The 19,639-nt window shown below is 40.9% G+C and overlaps 2 protein-coding genes across 5 annotated transcripts in view; both read left to right on the top strand.

Annotated features, from left to right (window-relative positions):
• LOC143217618 (uncharacterized) overlaps positions 1-18,233 on the top strand; it is a 60,248-nt gene extending 42,015 nt beyond the window's left edge. Inside the window, exon 2 of the mRNA XM_076442102.1 lies at positions 334-18,233. The gene's annotated coding sequence lies outside the window, so the exon portion shown is untranslated. The remainder of the gene's footprint in view (positions 1-333) is intronic.
• The window catches only part of LOC143217574 (uncharacterized), a 285,200-nt gene that overhangs the window by 42,425 nt on the left and 223,136 nt on the right, over positions 1-19,639 (top strand). The gene's annotated exons all lie outside the window — the stretch shown is intronic.

Below are 19,639 nucleotides of genomic sequence, written 5' to 3'. Positions count from 1 at the left end.
GTATAGGCTGCGTTTATAGTTCCTGACTCGCGTGCTTTTCGTCTCGCGTGCTTTTGGTCTCGCGAGACAGCGGGTCATAAATTTCGAGCGGGGTCGACGGGCCCACTGTGCGAGGCACGAAAAAAGGTCTCTACGGCTTCACGGTTCGTTTAGGTAAACTACCGATAGCTTTCCTTTAAGGCGGTAGGATATCTTCGGAGACCTTTTTTTGTGCCACGCACAGCGGGGGGCACAGTGGGCCCGTCGACCCCGCTCGAAATTTCTGACCCGCTGTCTCGCGAGACCAAAAGCACGCGAGACGAAAAGCACGCGAGTCAGGAACTATAAACGCAGCCATACTTTTCTGAAGACTTGTTTTCCACGGGTCCCTTCCGAATGAAGATTCAGCATCGGATCGTTCGATCGCAAGAATTAATGAGTCTACACCGTCACTTCTCGCCGTTTCCGAGGCTGCTCCATCATCGTCGTCGGCATCGGCAGAAGCATCAATTACATCGTCATTAACAGTTTCCAGCTGTAATTACGGGACAGCGTGCTAAACGGTAATGCACAAAAAAAGAAAGTGCTGGTAGTATCTTTCGCGCGATATTTATAGCGGCAATCACTGGTCGGTCTACTGCACCTGACGACTAGCATCAAACGTTAACGACCTATTAAGCGCGTTCGACGAGCGAGAAAGAAAGTCTGGCCGTTCGCCGAGGAAAACACAGATTCGCGAGCGGCCGGAGCCTCGACGCACCGCCAGAATTCCGATACGTCCTCTCGAGATCAGCTGGTCTAGATCCGAAGCTGTTCTCCGACGCGCGGTGTCTCCTCTGATCTGTTAGATCGCTGTCGAACAACGAACGATCAGCGTTCTCACGTTCGACGTCTTACGATTGAGACTTCACTTACTCGCAATCAGCCAAAATTGTGTAGAAGACACCATAGTTCATACAATTGAGTGGCTCGCTTAACAGAGAGCTTCGCCAATTAATCCTGATTAGTTCTTCGATCAAATCTGTTATCACCAGACTGCGGATTTTTATGAATTTATAGAGAAATTGGCTGAGTGAAATATGAAACAGTAAAGGATTAGAAAACTTTAAGAAAATATTGCAATGTTGTTTTTCATGCAACGAAATCATTAAGGGATGATTATATAAATTTTTATTTTATTACTGCTTTCCACAATCAATGAAGAACATTTTTATTTTGCCGGGTCCGCGGTGTGTGTGTGCAACATGTTCAAACATTTATACATTATTATACAGAGTGAGTCACCCAACGTTGCCACGTAATTGTTTTCAGAGATATGAAGGTCACCTTCATATTTTTTTTTAATGGAATGAGGTATTTTTTAATACATCAATCGATGCAGCTGTTATAAAAAGGTACTAACCTATGCATGTCGAAAAGTTAGTAGTTCAGGAGATATTTCAATTTAAATAATTCTAAAACACAGTTACTGTCGTACTAAATTGTAAATTGCACAAAAATCGCAGAAAATATAAATAATTAATTTAATCTTGTTATTTTTATAAAATACTATACACACACATCAGTCCCTTTTGATGGTCTGTAGGTTGAGCGTTGAGCTTCTGTTCCTTATTCACAGGAACCATCCGAAATGAAGTGTACTCTCTCCAGGGAAACATTTAAATCATAGTGGTTCGATTTGCTTCTGTTGACGAATGTGACGAAATCTCTGGGTAACTTGAGACCCGAAAACCAAGGTATTCGTGCATGTTAAAAATATTTAAAAGAAGAATGTTTGGTTCGATCTTCTCGAGTCCTGGTGGATCGCAAGGCCGCGTATTGTCCGCATGGAAAAGAGAAGAAGAACGTAGTATAACTGGCCATCGTCGTAGATCGCGTATCAAGGGAAAAGCTTAAGGTCTGTTTGGGGCTTAATCGTTGCGCGATAGGATCGCGATGTTTATCTCGATCGCGCAATTAACCCCGCAGCTAACCGTTGTGCATCGCGGCGACGTAATTGCGGAGGTTTCCGAAGGCTCTCGCACTGCCCCGCGTGCGGGCGCACAGATTACAAATTTGAGCGGGGACGGCCAGAGAGATATCCGGCGACGATGGTGCATCATGGACCAACCGGATAGAGGATCGCCGGTATCCGTGCTAGGAAGTAAACCAACGGGTTTGCAACGCACGGAACATCCGGCACTGAATGAGATTACATTTGCATGGTCTTAGAGGATCTAGATCCTGCTTCGCTCGCTCACAATGTATACTCTTTAAGCTGGATGAAGGATCAGAGTACGGCGGGTGTGCTACCAGTAAGTGGATCAACGCCGATGACGCTGCATGCGCGCGCCACGGTCGAATGAATCTTGCTGAGTGAGCCACGTGTCAGTCGGAGAGCAGAAATAATCATCGAGACAGTGTGTACGTACACTAGGGTGGCTCTTATTTACTCTTGTCGAAGGTTTTTGTCACGATTTATGCCTAATCAATTTTATTTCAATAAAAAGAATCAGTGAAAATTAATTAACAATTATTGTTTAACACATTACCGACCGGTGATTATTGCATAATTTTGAAAAATCTATGGTACAAGGCTGAACACTTTTCAACGGAACCTTCAATGGCAACAGCAATTTTCAATGTGAACTAACACACACACGCACACAAGTCACCCTTAATAACGTCATCTAATAGTTTCATTTAAGATTGCAATGTATAAAAGAAAATTTCTATGCTTTCTTCTGGTACAGTTGAGGAGTTTCCGAATAGACGGTCTCTTTATGCAAACTAAAAATTGTCCGCATCGATTGCAAGACATAGGAACTAAATCGAATGAACATATTTCTTCGCTTAATGATTTTAATAGAGGAGAGATCGTGTGTACTGGCATCTTCAATTTTTATTAAAATTGTTCAACAATTTCGAATTTTATCTTTACAATTTTGCAATAAATGCATGAAAATCATAACCGAGATTCTACAAAACATTCAATGGGGCTCGTTCTACTCAGAAAAACGTCACGGACACATCATTAAAGTTCCCCAAAAAGATAATGAAAATGTTTACCATTCGATTAGGATTGTCTTGTGGGATCTAGCTTCAATGGCCCGCGAGGGGATAGTGGTATAGTAGTGGGGATGTTCCCCAAAGATCGTGCAACATCTCTGTCCCATATATCGAGACATTACCGTGTTCCCCAGTACATAATTGTCAGTGGTCGAGCGTGGTGCTCGCACGGGCGCTCGCACGGTGAGTAATTTTCGTGTGGAAGCGTGGCGTTGGAGAAGGGTCGATTCATAATTCAGCCGTTCCGCTGTTCGGCCACGGAGGGAGAATCGCTCGAGTATTCGCGACGCGTGCTCGCGTAGTCGCAAAACTACAGTTTCCTCGACACAATGACCGGGGCCGGCCACGGGAGCTCGTATTTTCAGCCCGTCGAGGACAGGAGGCGGGAGAGAGGGGTGCCGGAGACAAACGACGGGAAAAGGAAGGAAAAAGGACGAGAGAGAAAGAACGGGTGAAAAATAGAGCGTCGCGAGGGGGCAAGTCCCGGAGATAAATAAAATGTCGCGACCCGGGGAGAAATAAAACGTTAAGAAAAATAAACGCGCCCCGGGATGTGCCTTCAGATAAAGATAGAAAGGGAGAGGGGGATGTGTTGTCCGACTAATCAGAACGACGCGAGGCGATACGAGCAAATAGAAAATTCGTTCCCTCCTTAACGAAACGCGACAGTGATGTACAGGCCGGAAAATTAAAAAACCGCGGCGTGAAGCGGCGCGATTTAGAGCTCGCTTTAGCACGTGTACTCCGCGCGAGGAATGCGAACGGACCTCGACGAAATTTCGTTTATTTGCAACGAGACAGCGAATTTTATGCATTTATGACAAACATGAGTGGATGATGAAAAGATTAATAGAGTTTAACAGTGTCAATATACTATTTTGACTATATCAAAATCATTAATCAGTAGACGGCGGATGTTTATGCATTTATGGCTTCTGAAAATGTTCAGAAAATGGTAGAATGTTCCACAGAATTCAGTACGATTTTTATTTATTTCAAAACTACAAGAACTACTACCATTTAGAATAGGATTTTATATATGATTCCACTTTCTTAAGATTTGCAGTCTATTAGTGAGCAAAATCAATTTCTACTTAGCTCCTGTAGATTGCGATTGATGTATAAAAATTTAGAACCGAGCAATGGTCCCGAAGACGCGAACGTTGCATACAACAGTTGCGTGCAGAAACGGATGCACCGATCTGCATGCATTTTCTCCAGGATCGTGATCATAATTGGTTCTAACCAATACGATGGAATCGAACTCGGAAGTAGTCGACGAGGAAACGACAAAAGGGTGCTCGAACAAAATACGGACGGTGATACGTACGTGTGAAACGGAAGCTAAACCGCGAATAATCGGCATGAAGGTTCGAACGAGAGCAAAACGAACTCGCTAATGTTCCTCGCCGTTTCACAGTCAACCGAGCCGACCGTGTGCCGCTCTTTCAAACGATCTCGCTTACACCGTTTGTTCAACATTAGCCGGTGGCAAAAAGAATGATCGAGAGTCGCGTTTTTCTCGGCTGTCTTAGTGTCGAGGGTAGGACGGTTCCCACGGCCAACGGAGAGTGCGTACATCTCTTCTGTTTACACTACGATCAAGCTTTCGATGGCAAAACATCTGCGAAAAACGCACCCTTACAACAGTCTTCGTGACGCCATCTAGCGAATCTTGTGGATCGTAGTCTTTATGCTCCTTACTCTCTGTATGTATATACTTAATTTTCCATTCAAATATGATCGTATAATAGCTACATCTAATCAAAATAGAACAATCAAATCAAGCTGGAAGTTTGTATTCTTTAACTACCATTTTTTTTTAAAGACAAGTCAATCAAACTTTGTAACATGATTGCTTCTCGTTATTTGTTGCATTCATTCTTGAACTATATAAAATGTGTTCATCTGAAAATTTTCATTTTTTATCCAAGTCTTCGTCAAATGTACAACTTTCTTTTTGCAAATCCGAAGGATTCGACCCTGAAGTGTCTAATGCATTAGGTAGCCTTAATGAAGATTCACAGCTGACTTGACTAGCAACACGTGAAAATGCAGCCAACACTATTTTCACGGTACGAAACAAAGAATCTTTCTCCCGAGGTGAAGGACCTTACTGTATATGTCTACCGGAGCCAAAAGATATATGTATTCAATAAATTCCCATGAGAACACCTTTACAATTTCAATAATTGTCAAATAAAAAATCTATAAAATGGGTCATTTGACCCCCGTGGTAGGTTCAGTGTTAAAATAGGCGAATAGCATTCACACGTTTGGTAGATTCAGATTCAGAAAGACAGTTCTATGTGTTTATAATTTTTACCATCGATGTAGGGCACACATTAGCGTATGTACAAGTGGCTAGTACATATAGTGGTTCAGCGGATCGTTTCTTCCGCGGACGATTTTCACTGTGGTAACACCGAAACACCTTGGTACCGTAACGGTGGTTTCGTAACGTCTCGTTCGAAATGATACCGGGCATGAAACGTGCAGACGTGACTAACGTTGTTTCATTAACGGCGGTGCCGCCTTTCTTTCTCTCACGCTGCCGTTTGATATAGTAATTCCTCCCCGACGGGGGCGGCAGGGGACGTGGGAGTTGGCGAACAGGCGTCGTCGTCCTCTGTTGCAGCAGCAGCAGCACAGCGTTCCTCGCACTGACTATGTACCATCACTACCGACTGTACCGACTACCACCAAGCCACTACCCTGCCATCTGCTCGGCTGGCCAGTCATGGGTCAGTGAATCCCAGTTCCTAGTCACGAATCTGAATACCGGTGGGCGTGAGCTTCTTTAACCAGACTCGCGTTCACGTGATAGCAGGAAGCTGTACGTCTGCGAAACGTGGCAAAACGTCGAACGGAATCTGCGGGCGCAACAAGTTTTCCCGCGCGAATTATCCTACCACCCCGGCCGCCAATTTCCTCTCGCCTTTTTTATCGCTGGATTGCGGATATTCATGCCAATTTCGAGTTTCATTCAGCTACCTAAATGCATCTCCCGCAACTCGCTGTGTTACTTTGATATTCTCGGGTATTTCGTTGCAAATTCGTTCCATTATCTTCAATACCTTTTTTTTGAAACAAGAAATTCAAGTTTCATTCTCATTACATTTAAAACGAAATTCAAATTTAACTTTCAGCGACCCAATTTAAATCGAACTTCAAATTTAATTTTCGATCACTGCATTTAACATTAAAATTGCCAGGCACTGAAGGCGATTAAAATGTTTCAGTTGATAAAAATGACAAGGCATCTTTATCCTAACGTGCTTGGATAAAGAAATTTATCGAATCATTTTCCACATAAGCAACGTCATAATTTCAATAATTATAATATAAAATTAGAAATGCAAGACCGGTGATTTGACAGGCAGTGGTAGGTTTAGCGTCAAATTTAAATTCAAATTTAACTTTCAATCATTACATGTGCCCATAATTATGAAAGCAGTCTAAGTGAAAATTGAAAAAAAATCAGTTTGTCAGTTATTTCTAGACAGCGGATCTTTATGCAAAATAAAAATTTTCTACCCGATTTGCGACCAACTGGAGCGACATAGAAATTTATTTTCTCCCTTAATATGTGTTCAATGTGTTGAAAATAATATAACAGTATTCTTAAATTCGTCTAATGCTTTTACCGTTTTAAATTATACCTGCTCAGTTTTGTTACAAATGCGTAAAATCCGCTGTCTAGTTATTTCATATCACATTATTTTAAACTAAATTAATTCAATGTCATTTTTATGATATTGCGAAAAATGAACCGTCAGATAGTGCTCGTTATTTCAACATTATATGGAATTCATTTAGAACAAGAACATTCGAAACGAGAAATATATCACTTGGACCACTTTCACAATTATCAGCGTAATTCAGTAACCCTGAAACTTGGTTAGAATCAAGGCACTGTATTCGAACAATATTAAATCATTGAGAACATTCCCATAAATTGTAACATTCGTTGGCTTCGCGTCGCCAGAAGGCTCGATCCAAATAGAACGAGGAATCCTACGAAAAAGAAGTATTAGTGGAAGTAGTACACAATGAAAGTCCACAATAGATTCACATCCTCTACCCTCAGGATTAATCTTTGGAAACGATGTTAATAATTTCTTTAATGCACCTTACATAAATATTGGCACGCGGACGTTGTCGTGAAACGTAATGCCACTCTCGTAAATTCGATGACGTAATCCTCATTGACAATTACATTTATCGTAGCTGTCCCGAGGGGCATGAAAATATAAAATGGTTTTAACCCAGGGACGATCATCCTTCTGGGAGCAGTTTCAATCTATTTTATATGGAACAGGATTAAGAGGGGAAGGGTGGCTCTTATTAAGGGTGACTCATTTCTATCGATTTTTACGAATATCACTTTTGCATTTGATTCGCAATGTCTCAAATTATTTCAAGATGTCTTAAATAATTAGGTTGTCCCAAAAGTTTCTTTCGGAATGTGTTCCTTTAATGTTGCTAAATAAATACAAACAGTGCGATAATCTTTATGTTAATAGGAATTTGTATTATGTGCACGAATCGAAAACCAACTTTTGGTTAAGATAATACTTTACGACCGGTGATTATTGCATAATTTTTAAAAATCTGTCCTACATGATTAAACACTTTTTAATGGAACCTTCAATAGCAACAGCAACTTTCATTGTGAACTAACAAGTCGCGCACAATAACGTCATCTAATAGTTTCATTTAGAATTGCAATATAAAAGAAAGTTACTTATGCTTTCTTTTGGTACAGCACAATTATTGAAAATCTTTTTGATAGATTTTCGGTAGGTAAAGTGTTAAGATTTCGGAGCACCGTAAACGCGGCCTTGTTCGTCAAGGATCTCCCGGAGATCCGCATCGGGATCACGGAACGGTCTCGTTCGGCCGTCGTTTTCGTTTCACCGGTTGTGAAATCGTGTAATGGAAAAAGGAGAAGAGGGAGGGGTCTGGAGACGACGCTGCCGCGCCGGTTCTAGCCGATTTTTCTACGGTTCGAGAACACGCGAGGGAAAACGAGCACGCTCGAGGGAGAAAATCGTGCCTCGTAACCGCGTGTCCCTTCTACTGAGACTAATAACCTTCGCTAAAAACTTATTTATGAATTTTCACGAACTGGCTCGTTCACGCGAGCTGAACACGATTGTTGTGTTCGAGGGGAAGAGCACGTTTCGCGGACCTGATGGGAAACGCGTCTCTATTTTTCCATAGTTTCTAGGAGAGAAATTAAAACTCTCTCCACTACGAAAAACCAATCATTTAACACTATTTCTTGCGTCAACACATTTTTCTGTAGAAGTTAAAGTCGACAAATCAAAGTAGCAGAATGGAAAATAGCATCGAAATAAAGGACATCTTTTCCACCTGTTATTTATTGTTTAGAACGTTAAAATTGAACTCTAATTATAATAGCCGTGTTCCGAAGTATTAGGAAGATATGGAAATAATTTTAAATAAATTTGTTGTAAATTTTTCGTTTCTGGAAATCGTACTCTCGTAAAAGAAAATACGAATTTAAACAAAAGTTTCTCTTGCCTGTCATTGTAAATCAAAAATTGGCATTCTAAATAGAAATACGTTGCTTTCTCCACGCTATTTTGAACAGATAATAAATATTTTAATAAACTTGGCTCTATCAGCGTTCTTCGTACTTACTTAATGTGTATACAATGCGTGTAACACAGAGAATTGTCGATTATTAGTAGCGTTTAGAAGTTTTACTATTTTTCGAATGAATAACTGTTATCCGGACGCGACAAGCAGGAACCTCTTGTCGAGGTGAACTTCGATTCGAAGACGTATGATAGGTTTAACACCGAAGTGTAATAGCAAGCGGTCGTTTAGCGATATCTTGGCGAGATCAAGGGGCCCGCTGAAACACTTCAGCTCGGTCGTTATCGTCATTACCATTCCACCATAAGCACAGAATAAATTCCCTCGAAACGGCTGGAAGACAAAGGAGACACGCGATACATCACGGAAGTGCTTAACATCGGTATCCTGTTATAGAGGGGGTTACTCCGTGCGTGTCCCCTCCTGATTCTCGCGGCCCACGTGTCACGGTCTCTTCGGTATCCTTCGAGCCGTTCCACTTGGTTCCCCCGCGAGCATACTACCAGCAATAAATGGAAAACGCGTTCTTTTTCTGGTCCGCCTAATATCCCGTGAACCCCGCGCAACCTTCACTCCGGCCACCATTATAGTAAGTGTCGGCAATTGAACAGGATGAACCATCAAATCCGAAAGTAAATTGAATAGCATAACGCCGAAGGGGCGCGGCCCTGCAGGATCCCTAATTACAGCTATCGGCTATTAGCATTCGGACACTTAACGCGAGATCCGATCGAGAAACATTCACCGCGCTATCGTTCGACCGGCGATGTTTTATGCAAATTCGCCGGTTTACGGCGATGCGTAAAAATTTAGTGGCGTGACGAATGTTTTCGATGCAGGATTTCATCCCAGCTTCGAGACGTCTTATTTCAGACGGTCAAATCGACGTCTTTAACCCTCATCCGTCCCTCGTGTCAATTTGACACAGAGTTTCCCTGTAATAAGTTACACTGTTCTGTGATTTGCAGGTAAATTTCTCCGAAACTTGACTTTTATCTTTTCAATGCGAAACATATAACTGCAGAAACCTAAGCTGTAAATGTTAACTCATCGATTTCAATGAAAAAGAATATCGAGAAGTAGCTGTTTGACTTGTTATTTTATCGATTTTTTTTTATCACTGTGTCAATTTAACATCGAGGGACAGATTCAGTTCGTGAAATGAGGGACGAACGAGGGCTAAGACATCTGTAGGATGTCTGAAATAAGTAGATAGCGGATTTGATGCATTTATGAATATCAATTATAGAAAAGCAATTATAAACACGAGCAATATTCCGTTTTTTCGATCGTAACGAATTAATAGAAATTAGTTAATGCTATCGGCGCACAGGTTCGATCCAAATATCAAAACATAGCGATTTTGCAATTTAAAAGATTTTTCTCAACGTTCCGATCCAAGTATGGATCAACTTCAAGAGAATTTTGCGTCTGAAAAATACTGAATATTGTACCGAGTGTTTCACAAGATCAATAATAACCACAGAATAATTTTTCACCGTACTTGCTATGTGTAAACTGTTTATATTAAGTGTTTAAATTTGTTACATAAATTAATTTCTATGAACACGAGTAGTTGTAATTGAAAATAATATCCACAGAAGAATTCAAGAATACTGTTATATTATTTTCAACCCACTGAGAAACCATTAAGAAAGACCATAAATTTCCATTTCACTGCGGTTTGTTGCAATTCAGGTAGAACATTTTTATTTTGCACGAGAGAGAAGATCTGCTGTCTAGAAATAAGACATCTTTAAAACGTCTCGGAAATCTTTTCAGGAGGTAAGACTTTCAGAGCTAAAATGAGGGATGAAATCGGAGGGATGCACGCAAGATACAAGTCAAATATGTATTTCGAAGTAATTATGCTTTCAAAACGACTGAACTGGTACACGTATCATGATCGGATAAAAAGTTTCCATACGTAGCAGAATTCGTGGCTGTAATTTTTCAAAATGTGCGCTTCTCTGGATTTTTCAAATGGTTTTTTCCTCGCCACGAAACGATCTCGAAGAGGGAGATGGTAATTTTACCGAGAACTCGGGTCACGCTCGACCAGTTTCTCGGTGGGTACCTAGACAGACTGTACCGATACAACGCTCGCCGCTCTTCTTCCATCCCAGACGAGAGACTTCATATAACCCCGGTAACCAGCATAACCACCATGACCATCGCGCCGGCTAGAGGTCTGTTATGGGAGTCGGTTTCGTATTATATAACACATAGAGACGGGATAGCGGCAGGTACAAGACACGTTCGACGTGGCGTATCACGAGAGAGCAGGTGTTGCCCTCAGGTCGTATCATCAAGGGCTATCTTCGAAGTACTTTTGTCGGGCCTTGATTCGCAGTGTGCTGCTCGCTGTCCCAAAACGTTCGTTTCGATTGTTTATTCAGAACGGATTCCTAAATTCGTGCGGACTCTCAATTTGTTTGAAAATGTTTTTTTCGAAACAATTCGATTAGATTTCAACCCTTGGGTAGTCGAACAAAGTTAAAACCTTTTTGTATTTAACATGTCTGCAGTAATTCTCATTGTAAGACTATAAATTAATGTATCAGCGAGTAAGGAATGGACATTCAGAGAAATTTTGTAACGTTTTTTAGAGGAACATTAACAAATTCTTGAAAGAAATACAGTAAATGGGTACATACTCGATTCAATGAAAATCAATGGAAAAAGTATGATTCGAGTGCAGAGTGGCAAACCGATGAATTTTGTGTCACAATCAAAGAACTCTTGATAGAAATGAGACAGAGCGATGATTTTGTTTTTAAATTAAAGCTGAAATATTGTACAACATGGGAAAAATAGAGATTATGTGGTAGGAACGTTTTTTAACCTTAAAAATCTGTGTTCAACTTCCAGAATTACAAGAAAATTGTGGTTCACTAAAACCATGTACGGATACATTTTTTTCTTGACATGCTATACATCATTTCCCGTAGATTTAGTCACGTTGATTTCAAATCTACAAACGGTGTACCATTTGTCCTATATTCAGCAATATTCCAGCTTCAATTTGAAGAAGAAATCGTCGCTCAATCTCTTTTCTATCGAAAGTCCTTCGACTTCGACGCAGAATTCATCAGTTTGCTGTTGGGCGCAAGCAGGGCGACCGGTGGTGCACGTAAATCTGTGGTGTAATGTGGATCCGGAATGGTCGAAGGGGGTTTGTTGGCAAGTGTACCGGGATCGTATCACGGTGAGCACGACAGCGAATAGAGAACCGGGCGAGGAGAAAAGAAGGAAAGAGAGGGAGGAGTAGCGGTCGAAGAGGATCGGGACCAAGGAAAGCAGGCTGAGGATTGAAACGGGAAAGAGGTGCACCATGCGGGAAGGGAGAGAGCCGTGTTAAGTTCGCGAGCGAGGGAAACAAGGAGGAGAACGAGAGAAAGGAAATGGCGAAGGAGAGAGGAGCCTGTGCACCCTGAAGAGACGCGACTCGATGCGGCGGAAACTGGTAAAGACTCCTACGCGACAACGTGGACAAGACCGGGGCTCGCAATATATCGCACCTTCCAACGAGATAGCGCATAAGGCGCTATTTCACATACAAATACCCATGGCGCACTTAGGCTGGCGCAGGTACGGGGCCCGAGCACCACCTAACGCCCACGCCTTCGGCAAGCAAGCCAAGCCTTATGCAGTAACGTTATCCTTGCGCCACGCGGTGTAATCTCCGAGGTCCTGCGGCCCCTCGCCTCGCCACGACCTCCAAGATTCCCTATCTCCACCACGGAAATTCGAAATCCGTGTATTACCCAGCCGTTTACCGCGGAATGATATTTTAATTCGAACTCGATACGATCTCAGCACGCTGCTCGGGGGGGTGGTTCTTCGGATGATCGCGATCAACACGCTGCCGATCCTGCACGTTTCGCCCGTGATCGGATTAACTGGATCTCTCTTCCCCTTTCTCGCGGAGGATAATAGGGAACGCCAAGGATTGTGGAAACTCCCGGGAAAATCCGTAAATTCAATTCCGACTTCGCACATTCAACTATCACATGCTCGTACGCGACGAATAAAGTTGAAGTTTTACTATTAGACGCAGTCCGATTTGATTGTAGAAATAAAGTCTCGCTCGGTGAACTAGTCTGTAAAAAACGTGGATTTGCATGAGCGTCTGCATTCTCATCATATCGATTACGCTTTCATCAGATTCGATTATACCGAGAACCCGTCGGACTCGTCTAAACTGGCTAATTGAAGCTACGCTTGTTCACCTCCGAATGCAGGCAACCCTTGCAGTCCAGTTTATACCGGGTGGGGCTTTCGAAATTCTTAATTCCTTGCCTTACAATTATCGTGTTAATAATTTCCTTCAAACCGAAACAAAAATTCTATTTCGGTAAAAATTCTATACGCGTACTCAGTTTATATAAATTTTCCTCCTTTTTTAGGGAATTACGATCTAGAAAATAAGTTCTAATCACTGAAACCGCGTCAAATAAATCGCAGGAGAATTTGATTTGATGCGTTTATGTTAAATTCATTCGCAAGTTGAAACAGTAAAATCTAAAATAAAATTATGAAAGACAGCGAGGAGATCTGGGAAGTTCGTTTCGAAAATTTTCTCGCTAAAAATGTGAAGAATGACGAGCACAGTTGTTGGGCTGGACGAAGAAGCGGCTGGACGAGAAAGCCTGGTCGAACGGTAACATTTAAATCACCCGGTACGTAACGATAGACAGAGTTCTAAGTATAGTGATCCTGGGTGTACACAGACATTGCACGCAGCTGTGTAGGTACAGTGCACGGATATGGCCCGCATGCGAGGACGAAGCTCGCATGACGGCAATGACCCAGGACTGGCCTTGCGTTTCTTTCATCTTTCCGCCTTCTCCGAATTACATTCGATTAAACCGTCACGTTGCGACGGGTTTCGCTACGGAGCCACTATATTCGAGAACTGTTAGGGTAATCTTCTAACCGGCCAGACCGTGCCTACTACCGTAAATACCTTTTATACGAAACTATCGCAAGAAATTGCGCTCCGAATAGAGTATTTTAATTAGAGCCGGCTACCGAGATCATGGCCCATTACCTATTTCATCCGGCGCGCAATCAAGGAACAGTTAAACTCTACCTGGCTACCGACAACCTGGAAATACAGAGCGTTTCACAACGCGCAGACTTTCAGTTTCAGGGACAAATTCAGCATACTGAAACGGTGATGCAACTTTCTGCAAACCGCGTATCCCGGGATCGGTGTTCCCGTTCGTGCCTTATCACCTCTTAACGCGTTACTTGTCGCCAATTGTTTCGTCATTTTTGAAAGCCCGCGCGACACGGCCGAACATCTTTCTGCGGACTTTTCAATTTCAGTCGCGAGCCAACGGGTCGCCTCCCATTACGTCGCGCAGTGTGGCCGGGAGCCTTTCTGGGGCCAAAAGTGGTCGAAAGTTGACGATACTGATGTTTTTATCGGTTTATATTTCATTTGGTCACAGTCTAGCAATAAGTGCACGATAGACCGGAGCGGGAAAACAGTTTTTTCGAAATCGTAAACGCCCCGCGCGGGAAAAGTTGTGGCTCGACGCCCTAATGACAGGATTAAATGAAAAATTAAGCTCGAATGTGAAAAACAAGGTAAAAATAACAACAAATTTTTCTATTTTTAAGATTATAAAGATTCTTTTTAAGATTAAAAATTTTTATTTTAATCTTAAAGTAAGAAAAATTTTGGTTTCTTTCACTTGTTTGGACTGTGGTGTCCGCGACATATAATTTTGTGGAATCCTGTACAATGAGGTGAATACCTGGTGGTATTCCCCCCGCAAAATTAACCTTGAATGTGGAAAACAAGGTAAACATAACCAAAATTTCTCTATTTTTATTTTAATATTAAAGATTTTTTCCAGATTTAAAATATTTGTTAAATCTTAAAGAAAAAATTTTGTTTTTTTTCACCTTGTTTGGACTATGGTGTCCGCGACGTATAATTTTGTGAAATCCTGTACAACTAGGTGAATTCCTGGTGGGAGATGAAATTTCTGAAACGAACAAATCACGAGATCGGCTCGCTCGTTTTGGATCGACCTATACGACGATAAGGAACGAACATCTTAAGAAAACACGATTTTTTTGCACTTGCTTTCACAAGCAGACAGTCTTATAGTCTTATTGCACACATCGACGGCTCAAGTTAAAAGCTCCCCCGTCCAATGACGTCACGGGAGGTAATTGCAAACGGGAGAAGAAACATCGTGATTGCTGTCGCTCATGTGTTTTGTCGCATTATGAATTACAATTTAATGGGAGCCAGAGGCAGCGGTAGTTCTCTTCGAGCGGATTAGGTTGGATGAACCGCTACCTGAGGATCCTCGGGTCAAGCAGATACTGATCTCGATTTACGACTAGTATAATAAACCACTGTGACAGATCATGGATATAGGATTGCGTTATAATCGCTTCCACGAAAATTCTACCGGATCGCCGGGAAAGTTCTCGACCTTCTTTGAATATTAATCGACGGTTTAATTTTAGGTTTAACGTCGAGACAATTTTAACAGTTTTAAAACCCCTTGCCGTAACGTTTTCTTGATCAAAAATGGCGTAGAAGAAGAAAGAAAATTTATATGTATACAGTGACTCGAATTAATATTCGGACGCTTTCAAAAAGACGATAACTTTTTTAATATTGTACTATACGATTTGAATTTTTTTGGGAAGTTAAAGCAATTAGTTTGTCACAGGATGTGAAAAAGAAATTTTTTCAAAAATTGCAGGTGATCGGAATTGTAGAGAAAATACTAAAAATTGCAATTTACAACTTTTTTATGTGGGCCTATATTGAAAATTTAAAAAATACGGTTTTTAGATTAATAGTAGATGAATTGTAGATAATTGATACAGATCTACGAAACGTGTTTTCTAAATTTCCCATATGAGCCCACGGTAAAATGTTGCAAAATACAACTTTAGTATTTTCTCTGCAATTCTCCGACAACTTGCAATTTTTTTCAGCGGACCAATTGTCCTAACTTTGCAAAAGAGTTCAAATCGTGTGGCCCAATATTAAAAAAGTTATCGTCCTTTTAAGAGTGTGCGAAAATTAGTGGGATTCACTGTATTTGAATGCTTAACCCTTGTGTAGTCAAACAGGTACCCATTCACTGTATTTCTTCCAACAATTTCTGAATGTTCCTCTAAAAAAATATTACAAAAATTCTCTGAATGTCCATTCCTTGCTCGCTAATATATTAATTTATGGTCTGACAATGAGAATTTCTGCAAACATGTTAAATACAAAAAGGTTTTAAATAATCTATACATTTCGGTTGACTACACAAGGGTTACACCCAACAACGAGGAAATTGAATATCGACACAATCTACAATTCGAAAGTTCGGCAACTCTTGATGATTCTCGACTAGTCATCGAACGGGGTCGAATGATCGTGATCTATTCCGTAGATAGGCGTGATGTCAGCCACTAATTCTTCGAAAAAGGAGCAAGTTAGAAACGCGACGCGACGGTCCTCCGCGGCCATGACGACGGTGTCCCCGCGAGAGAGCGAAACAAGAATAGATTGGCCATTGTCTGGGCGGCTTGGCCGGCCTACGCTCTTTTGCAAAGCGATGGCAAAAGCGACACCGGCGACCGCCAGTAGCTTCCATTCAGTGGCCGAGAAACGTTTAAGCGGGGTCGAAGGTTCCATCGACCTCGGGAGCGCAAATTACTCGGTTCAATCGTCCACACGCTCTCGGCCGCTCTGGCGCGCGGATTTTCATCGATCAATTTTAATCTCCGCTCACGAGTCGTCGTTCCCGTTTACGATGTCTCGCGGTGGCCAGTTCGAGGGCCTCGCTCGAGGAAAAACAACCACGTGGAACACACGTCGCTGAAATATTCAATGGAACGCTCCACGCCATCGTTTATAAACTACGTTCTTTATATTTCTATCCTTTTATTTTATCTCTGATCATTGCGGGGAATATTTGCACGCAAGTTTACGTGCGGGTCGAACAGGCAGAAAGAGAGGAAATTAAATGTAATAAGTAGACAGCGGATCTTTATGGAAAATATGTAAAGACTTTCTAACCTGATTTGTAACCAACTAGGATGAAATAGAAATTGATTTTCTTTCTTAATATGTTTCATAGGTCGACGATAAATTCTTCTAATGTTTTCATTGTGTCGAATTACATCTACTCATTTTTGTTATAAATGCATTAAATCCGCTGTCTGATAATAAGTATTGATGACCTCTATAGACAATCAATTAAATGAACGATCGGGTTCTTTCGTGCGTTGATAGATCCTTCTAACGTCCACCTCTGAGTCGATTATTGTTCCGCGAGTAATTGTAATGGTTCCTTTTGCCGGGAGAAGTGGCACGAGGACGCCGATGAATGAAAGCGAAACCGTGTAGGCAAGTCGTGGAGAGGAGAGAGAGAGAGAGAGAGAGAGAGAGAACCGCTGCAGAGTGAAATGTAGGCCGTCACAAAGCTCCCTAACGTTACGAATCTTTTGATTAACCGTAAACAAACGCATTCGAATTTGCACGTGAACCGTTCCACTGTTTTGCACTCCGGTTCCTAACAGTTTCGCCAGACCGTTTTGTTCTTTGATCTCACTGCTCTGCTGTCTGAATGACGAGGTCTGAGCACTTAATATCCACACGCACCGACACTGAGCCGGACACAATGTATTCGGAGTGATTCATGTTGGACGTTATTGGATCGGTGCATACGAAACTGCAGTCGTTATAATACCTCCTTTCATCGCCACGGTGTTCCATTAAGAATCTCTTCGAACGAAACAGACGGTCGAGAGCAGCCCCCGAGCCTCCAGCTTCGAACGAGACGTCGAAAAATACAAAATTACAATAAACTTACACTAGATTAAATTAAATTTGAAATTAAAGGGATAATTCAAATTGGAATATTTTTCCGAACGTCCTGTACGATATAATTTGAAATTAATAGTACTAAATTAATAGTATTAAATTAGATAAAATTAAAGGCACAATTAAAATTGCAATATTTTTCGAACGTCCTGTACTATACAATATTTAAAATTAATAGTATTCACTTAATAGTGTTAAATTAGATTACATTAAATTTAAAATTAAAGGGATAATTAAAATTGCAATATTTTTTCGAACGTCCTGTACTATACAATTTAAAATTAATAGTATTAAATTAATAATATTAAATTAGATTAAATATAAAATATAAAATTAAAGGGATAATTAAAATTGCAATATTTTTTCGAACGTCCTGTACTATACAATTTAAAATTAATAGTACTAAATTAAGAGTATTAAATTAGATTAAATTAAATGTAAAATTAAAGGGATAATATTAAAATTGCAATATTTTTTCGAACGTCCTGTACTATACAATTTAAAATTAATACATAAAGATTTCAACAAAGTCTGACAACTACATATGAATGTTATGCCTTCCTTCTTAAATGAAATCAAATTTGATTCGTTTGCAATCAATAGACTGCGGATCTTCATGCAAGATAAAAGTGTTTTGCATAATGCGGATTTGCATTAACGGATATTCATCCTGCATTGACGGACTTCGTTTTTGTTACGTTAGAAGCAATGTAGAACATTCTTGAATTCTTGAAATCTTTTACTGTTTTATATGTCACCCAATCGAGATTTCTTCATAATTGCATGAAGATCCGACTCCAGTTTATCGCAACTCCGGTAGAACATTTTTATTCCGCATAAAGATCCGCCCCGTTGCAATTCTTCTTTTTTCGAATACGTCGCTAAGGTTTTCGGCAGCGAGCCGACGAACGTGGGATGCGGAATATGGATTTCGATCGCGAGGGAACATCTCGAAGAATATCTTCCGAGCTAACGACGAGCAGACAACGTCGTACACAGACACGTTTACACGTTGCCCGCACGATTCCTGAGAGTTTTTCGCTCGCATCGACTGTTACATTGTAGCATCGCGTGAAACTGGTAAAGACGAGGAAGAATTCTTGAGGTGTATATCTGGTCTGCCCACGCCTCTCATCCGCGCACACCTGTGATGCGTTTTCTCTCTCGATACAAACAGTTATGCGTCGTGGGACACGCGTGTATATGTGGGAAATTGTAGAGAGGCAAAAAACAAATATTGGAAAAGGGTAACGTTTCGAATATACCCAACCTGTCTGGCAACGAATATCGAACCATTTTTTTTATCATTTTCTCTACAGTTATTTTACATATTTTCTTTTCCGTTATTAGTCGTTTAATATTCGTCCGAGTATTCAGTGTTTTCCCAGCGCATCCTCCCGATAATACCAATCCGCGCGAATTTATTTAACGAACGTGAAATATTTGCGTTAGCGGGGATTTTGATTCATCGTACACGAGGATCATTTTTTCTCGTTCGCCATGTACGTATTGATATTTCTGTAAGCTTTTCGGGCGCCGACGCCAGCTAACCAATTTTCGACGAACGGTTAATTGATTGGAGAACTATTCTGGGTACTGAAGTTATTTATTCATTAAAGCTGGTTATTGAATTGTTGTGTATGAATACCTAGTGTAGTGTAGAATACATCCTAAATCAAATATTAGCATTTTAGTAAGGATAGATGATTTTTCTGTTCGAATACAGTGCATCTTGAATCAAGTATTAGCTTTTTTTAATAAGGATAGATGTGATTTTTTAAATTATAGTGATTAATTGCTTGCAGTTCAATGCGAAGAATATTCGCGCGACTAACGGAGCTAAGTAAACTCGATTTCAACAATAGCAATGAGTGAAAGTACAGTTGGAGACCGTAACGGTGGAGATTGTTACCGAAGCAAATAGTGGCAGGCATAGTTCTAATTGAAGTTCAATTAATAATCAACAAAGGGCACTGTAAAATCGCAGCGAACAATAAAACTGTAAATAAACTGGCCAGACACGAGAAAGAGGAACCAGTGGAACCAGTAAGGATCAGTGTTTGTCAGCTTTTAAAAACCGGTTTGTTTCAGTTAGAAAAAAACTTGTTTTAAATACTACACTCG

This window comes from Lasioglossum baleicum, chromosome 2, assembly GCF_051020765.1.
Source record: "Lasioglossum baleicum chromosome 2, iyLasBale1, whole genome shotgun sequence".
Classification (NCBI taxonomy): domain Eukaryota; kingdom Metazoa; phylum Arthropoda; class Insecta; order Hymenoptera; family Halictidae; genus Lasioglossum; species Lasioglossum baleicum.
This window is presented reverse-complemented; position numbering and strand designations above follow the sequence as displayed.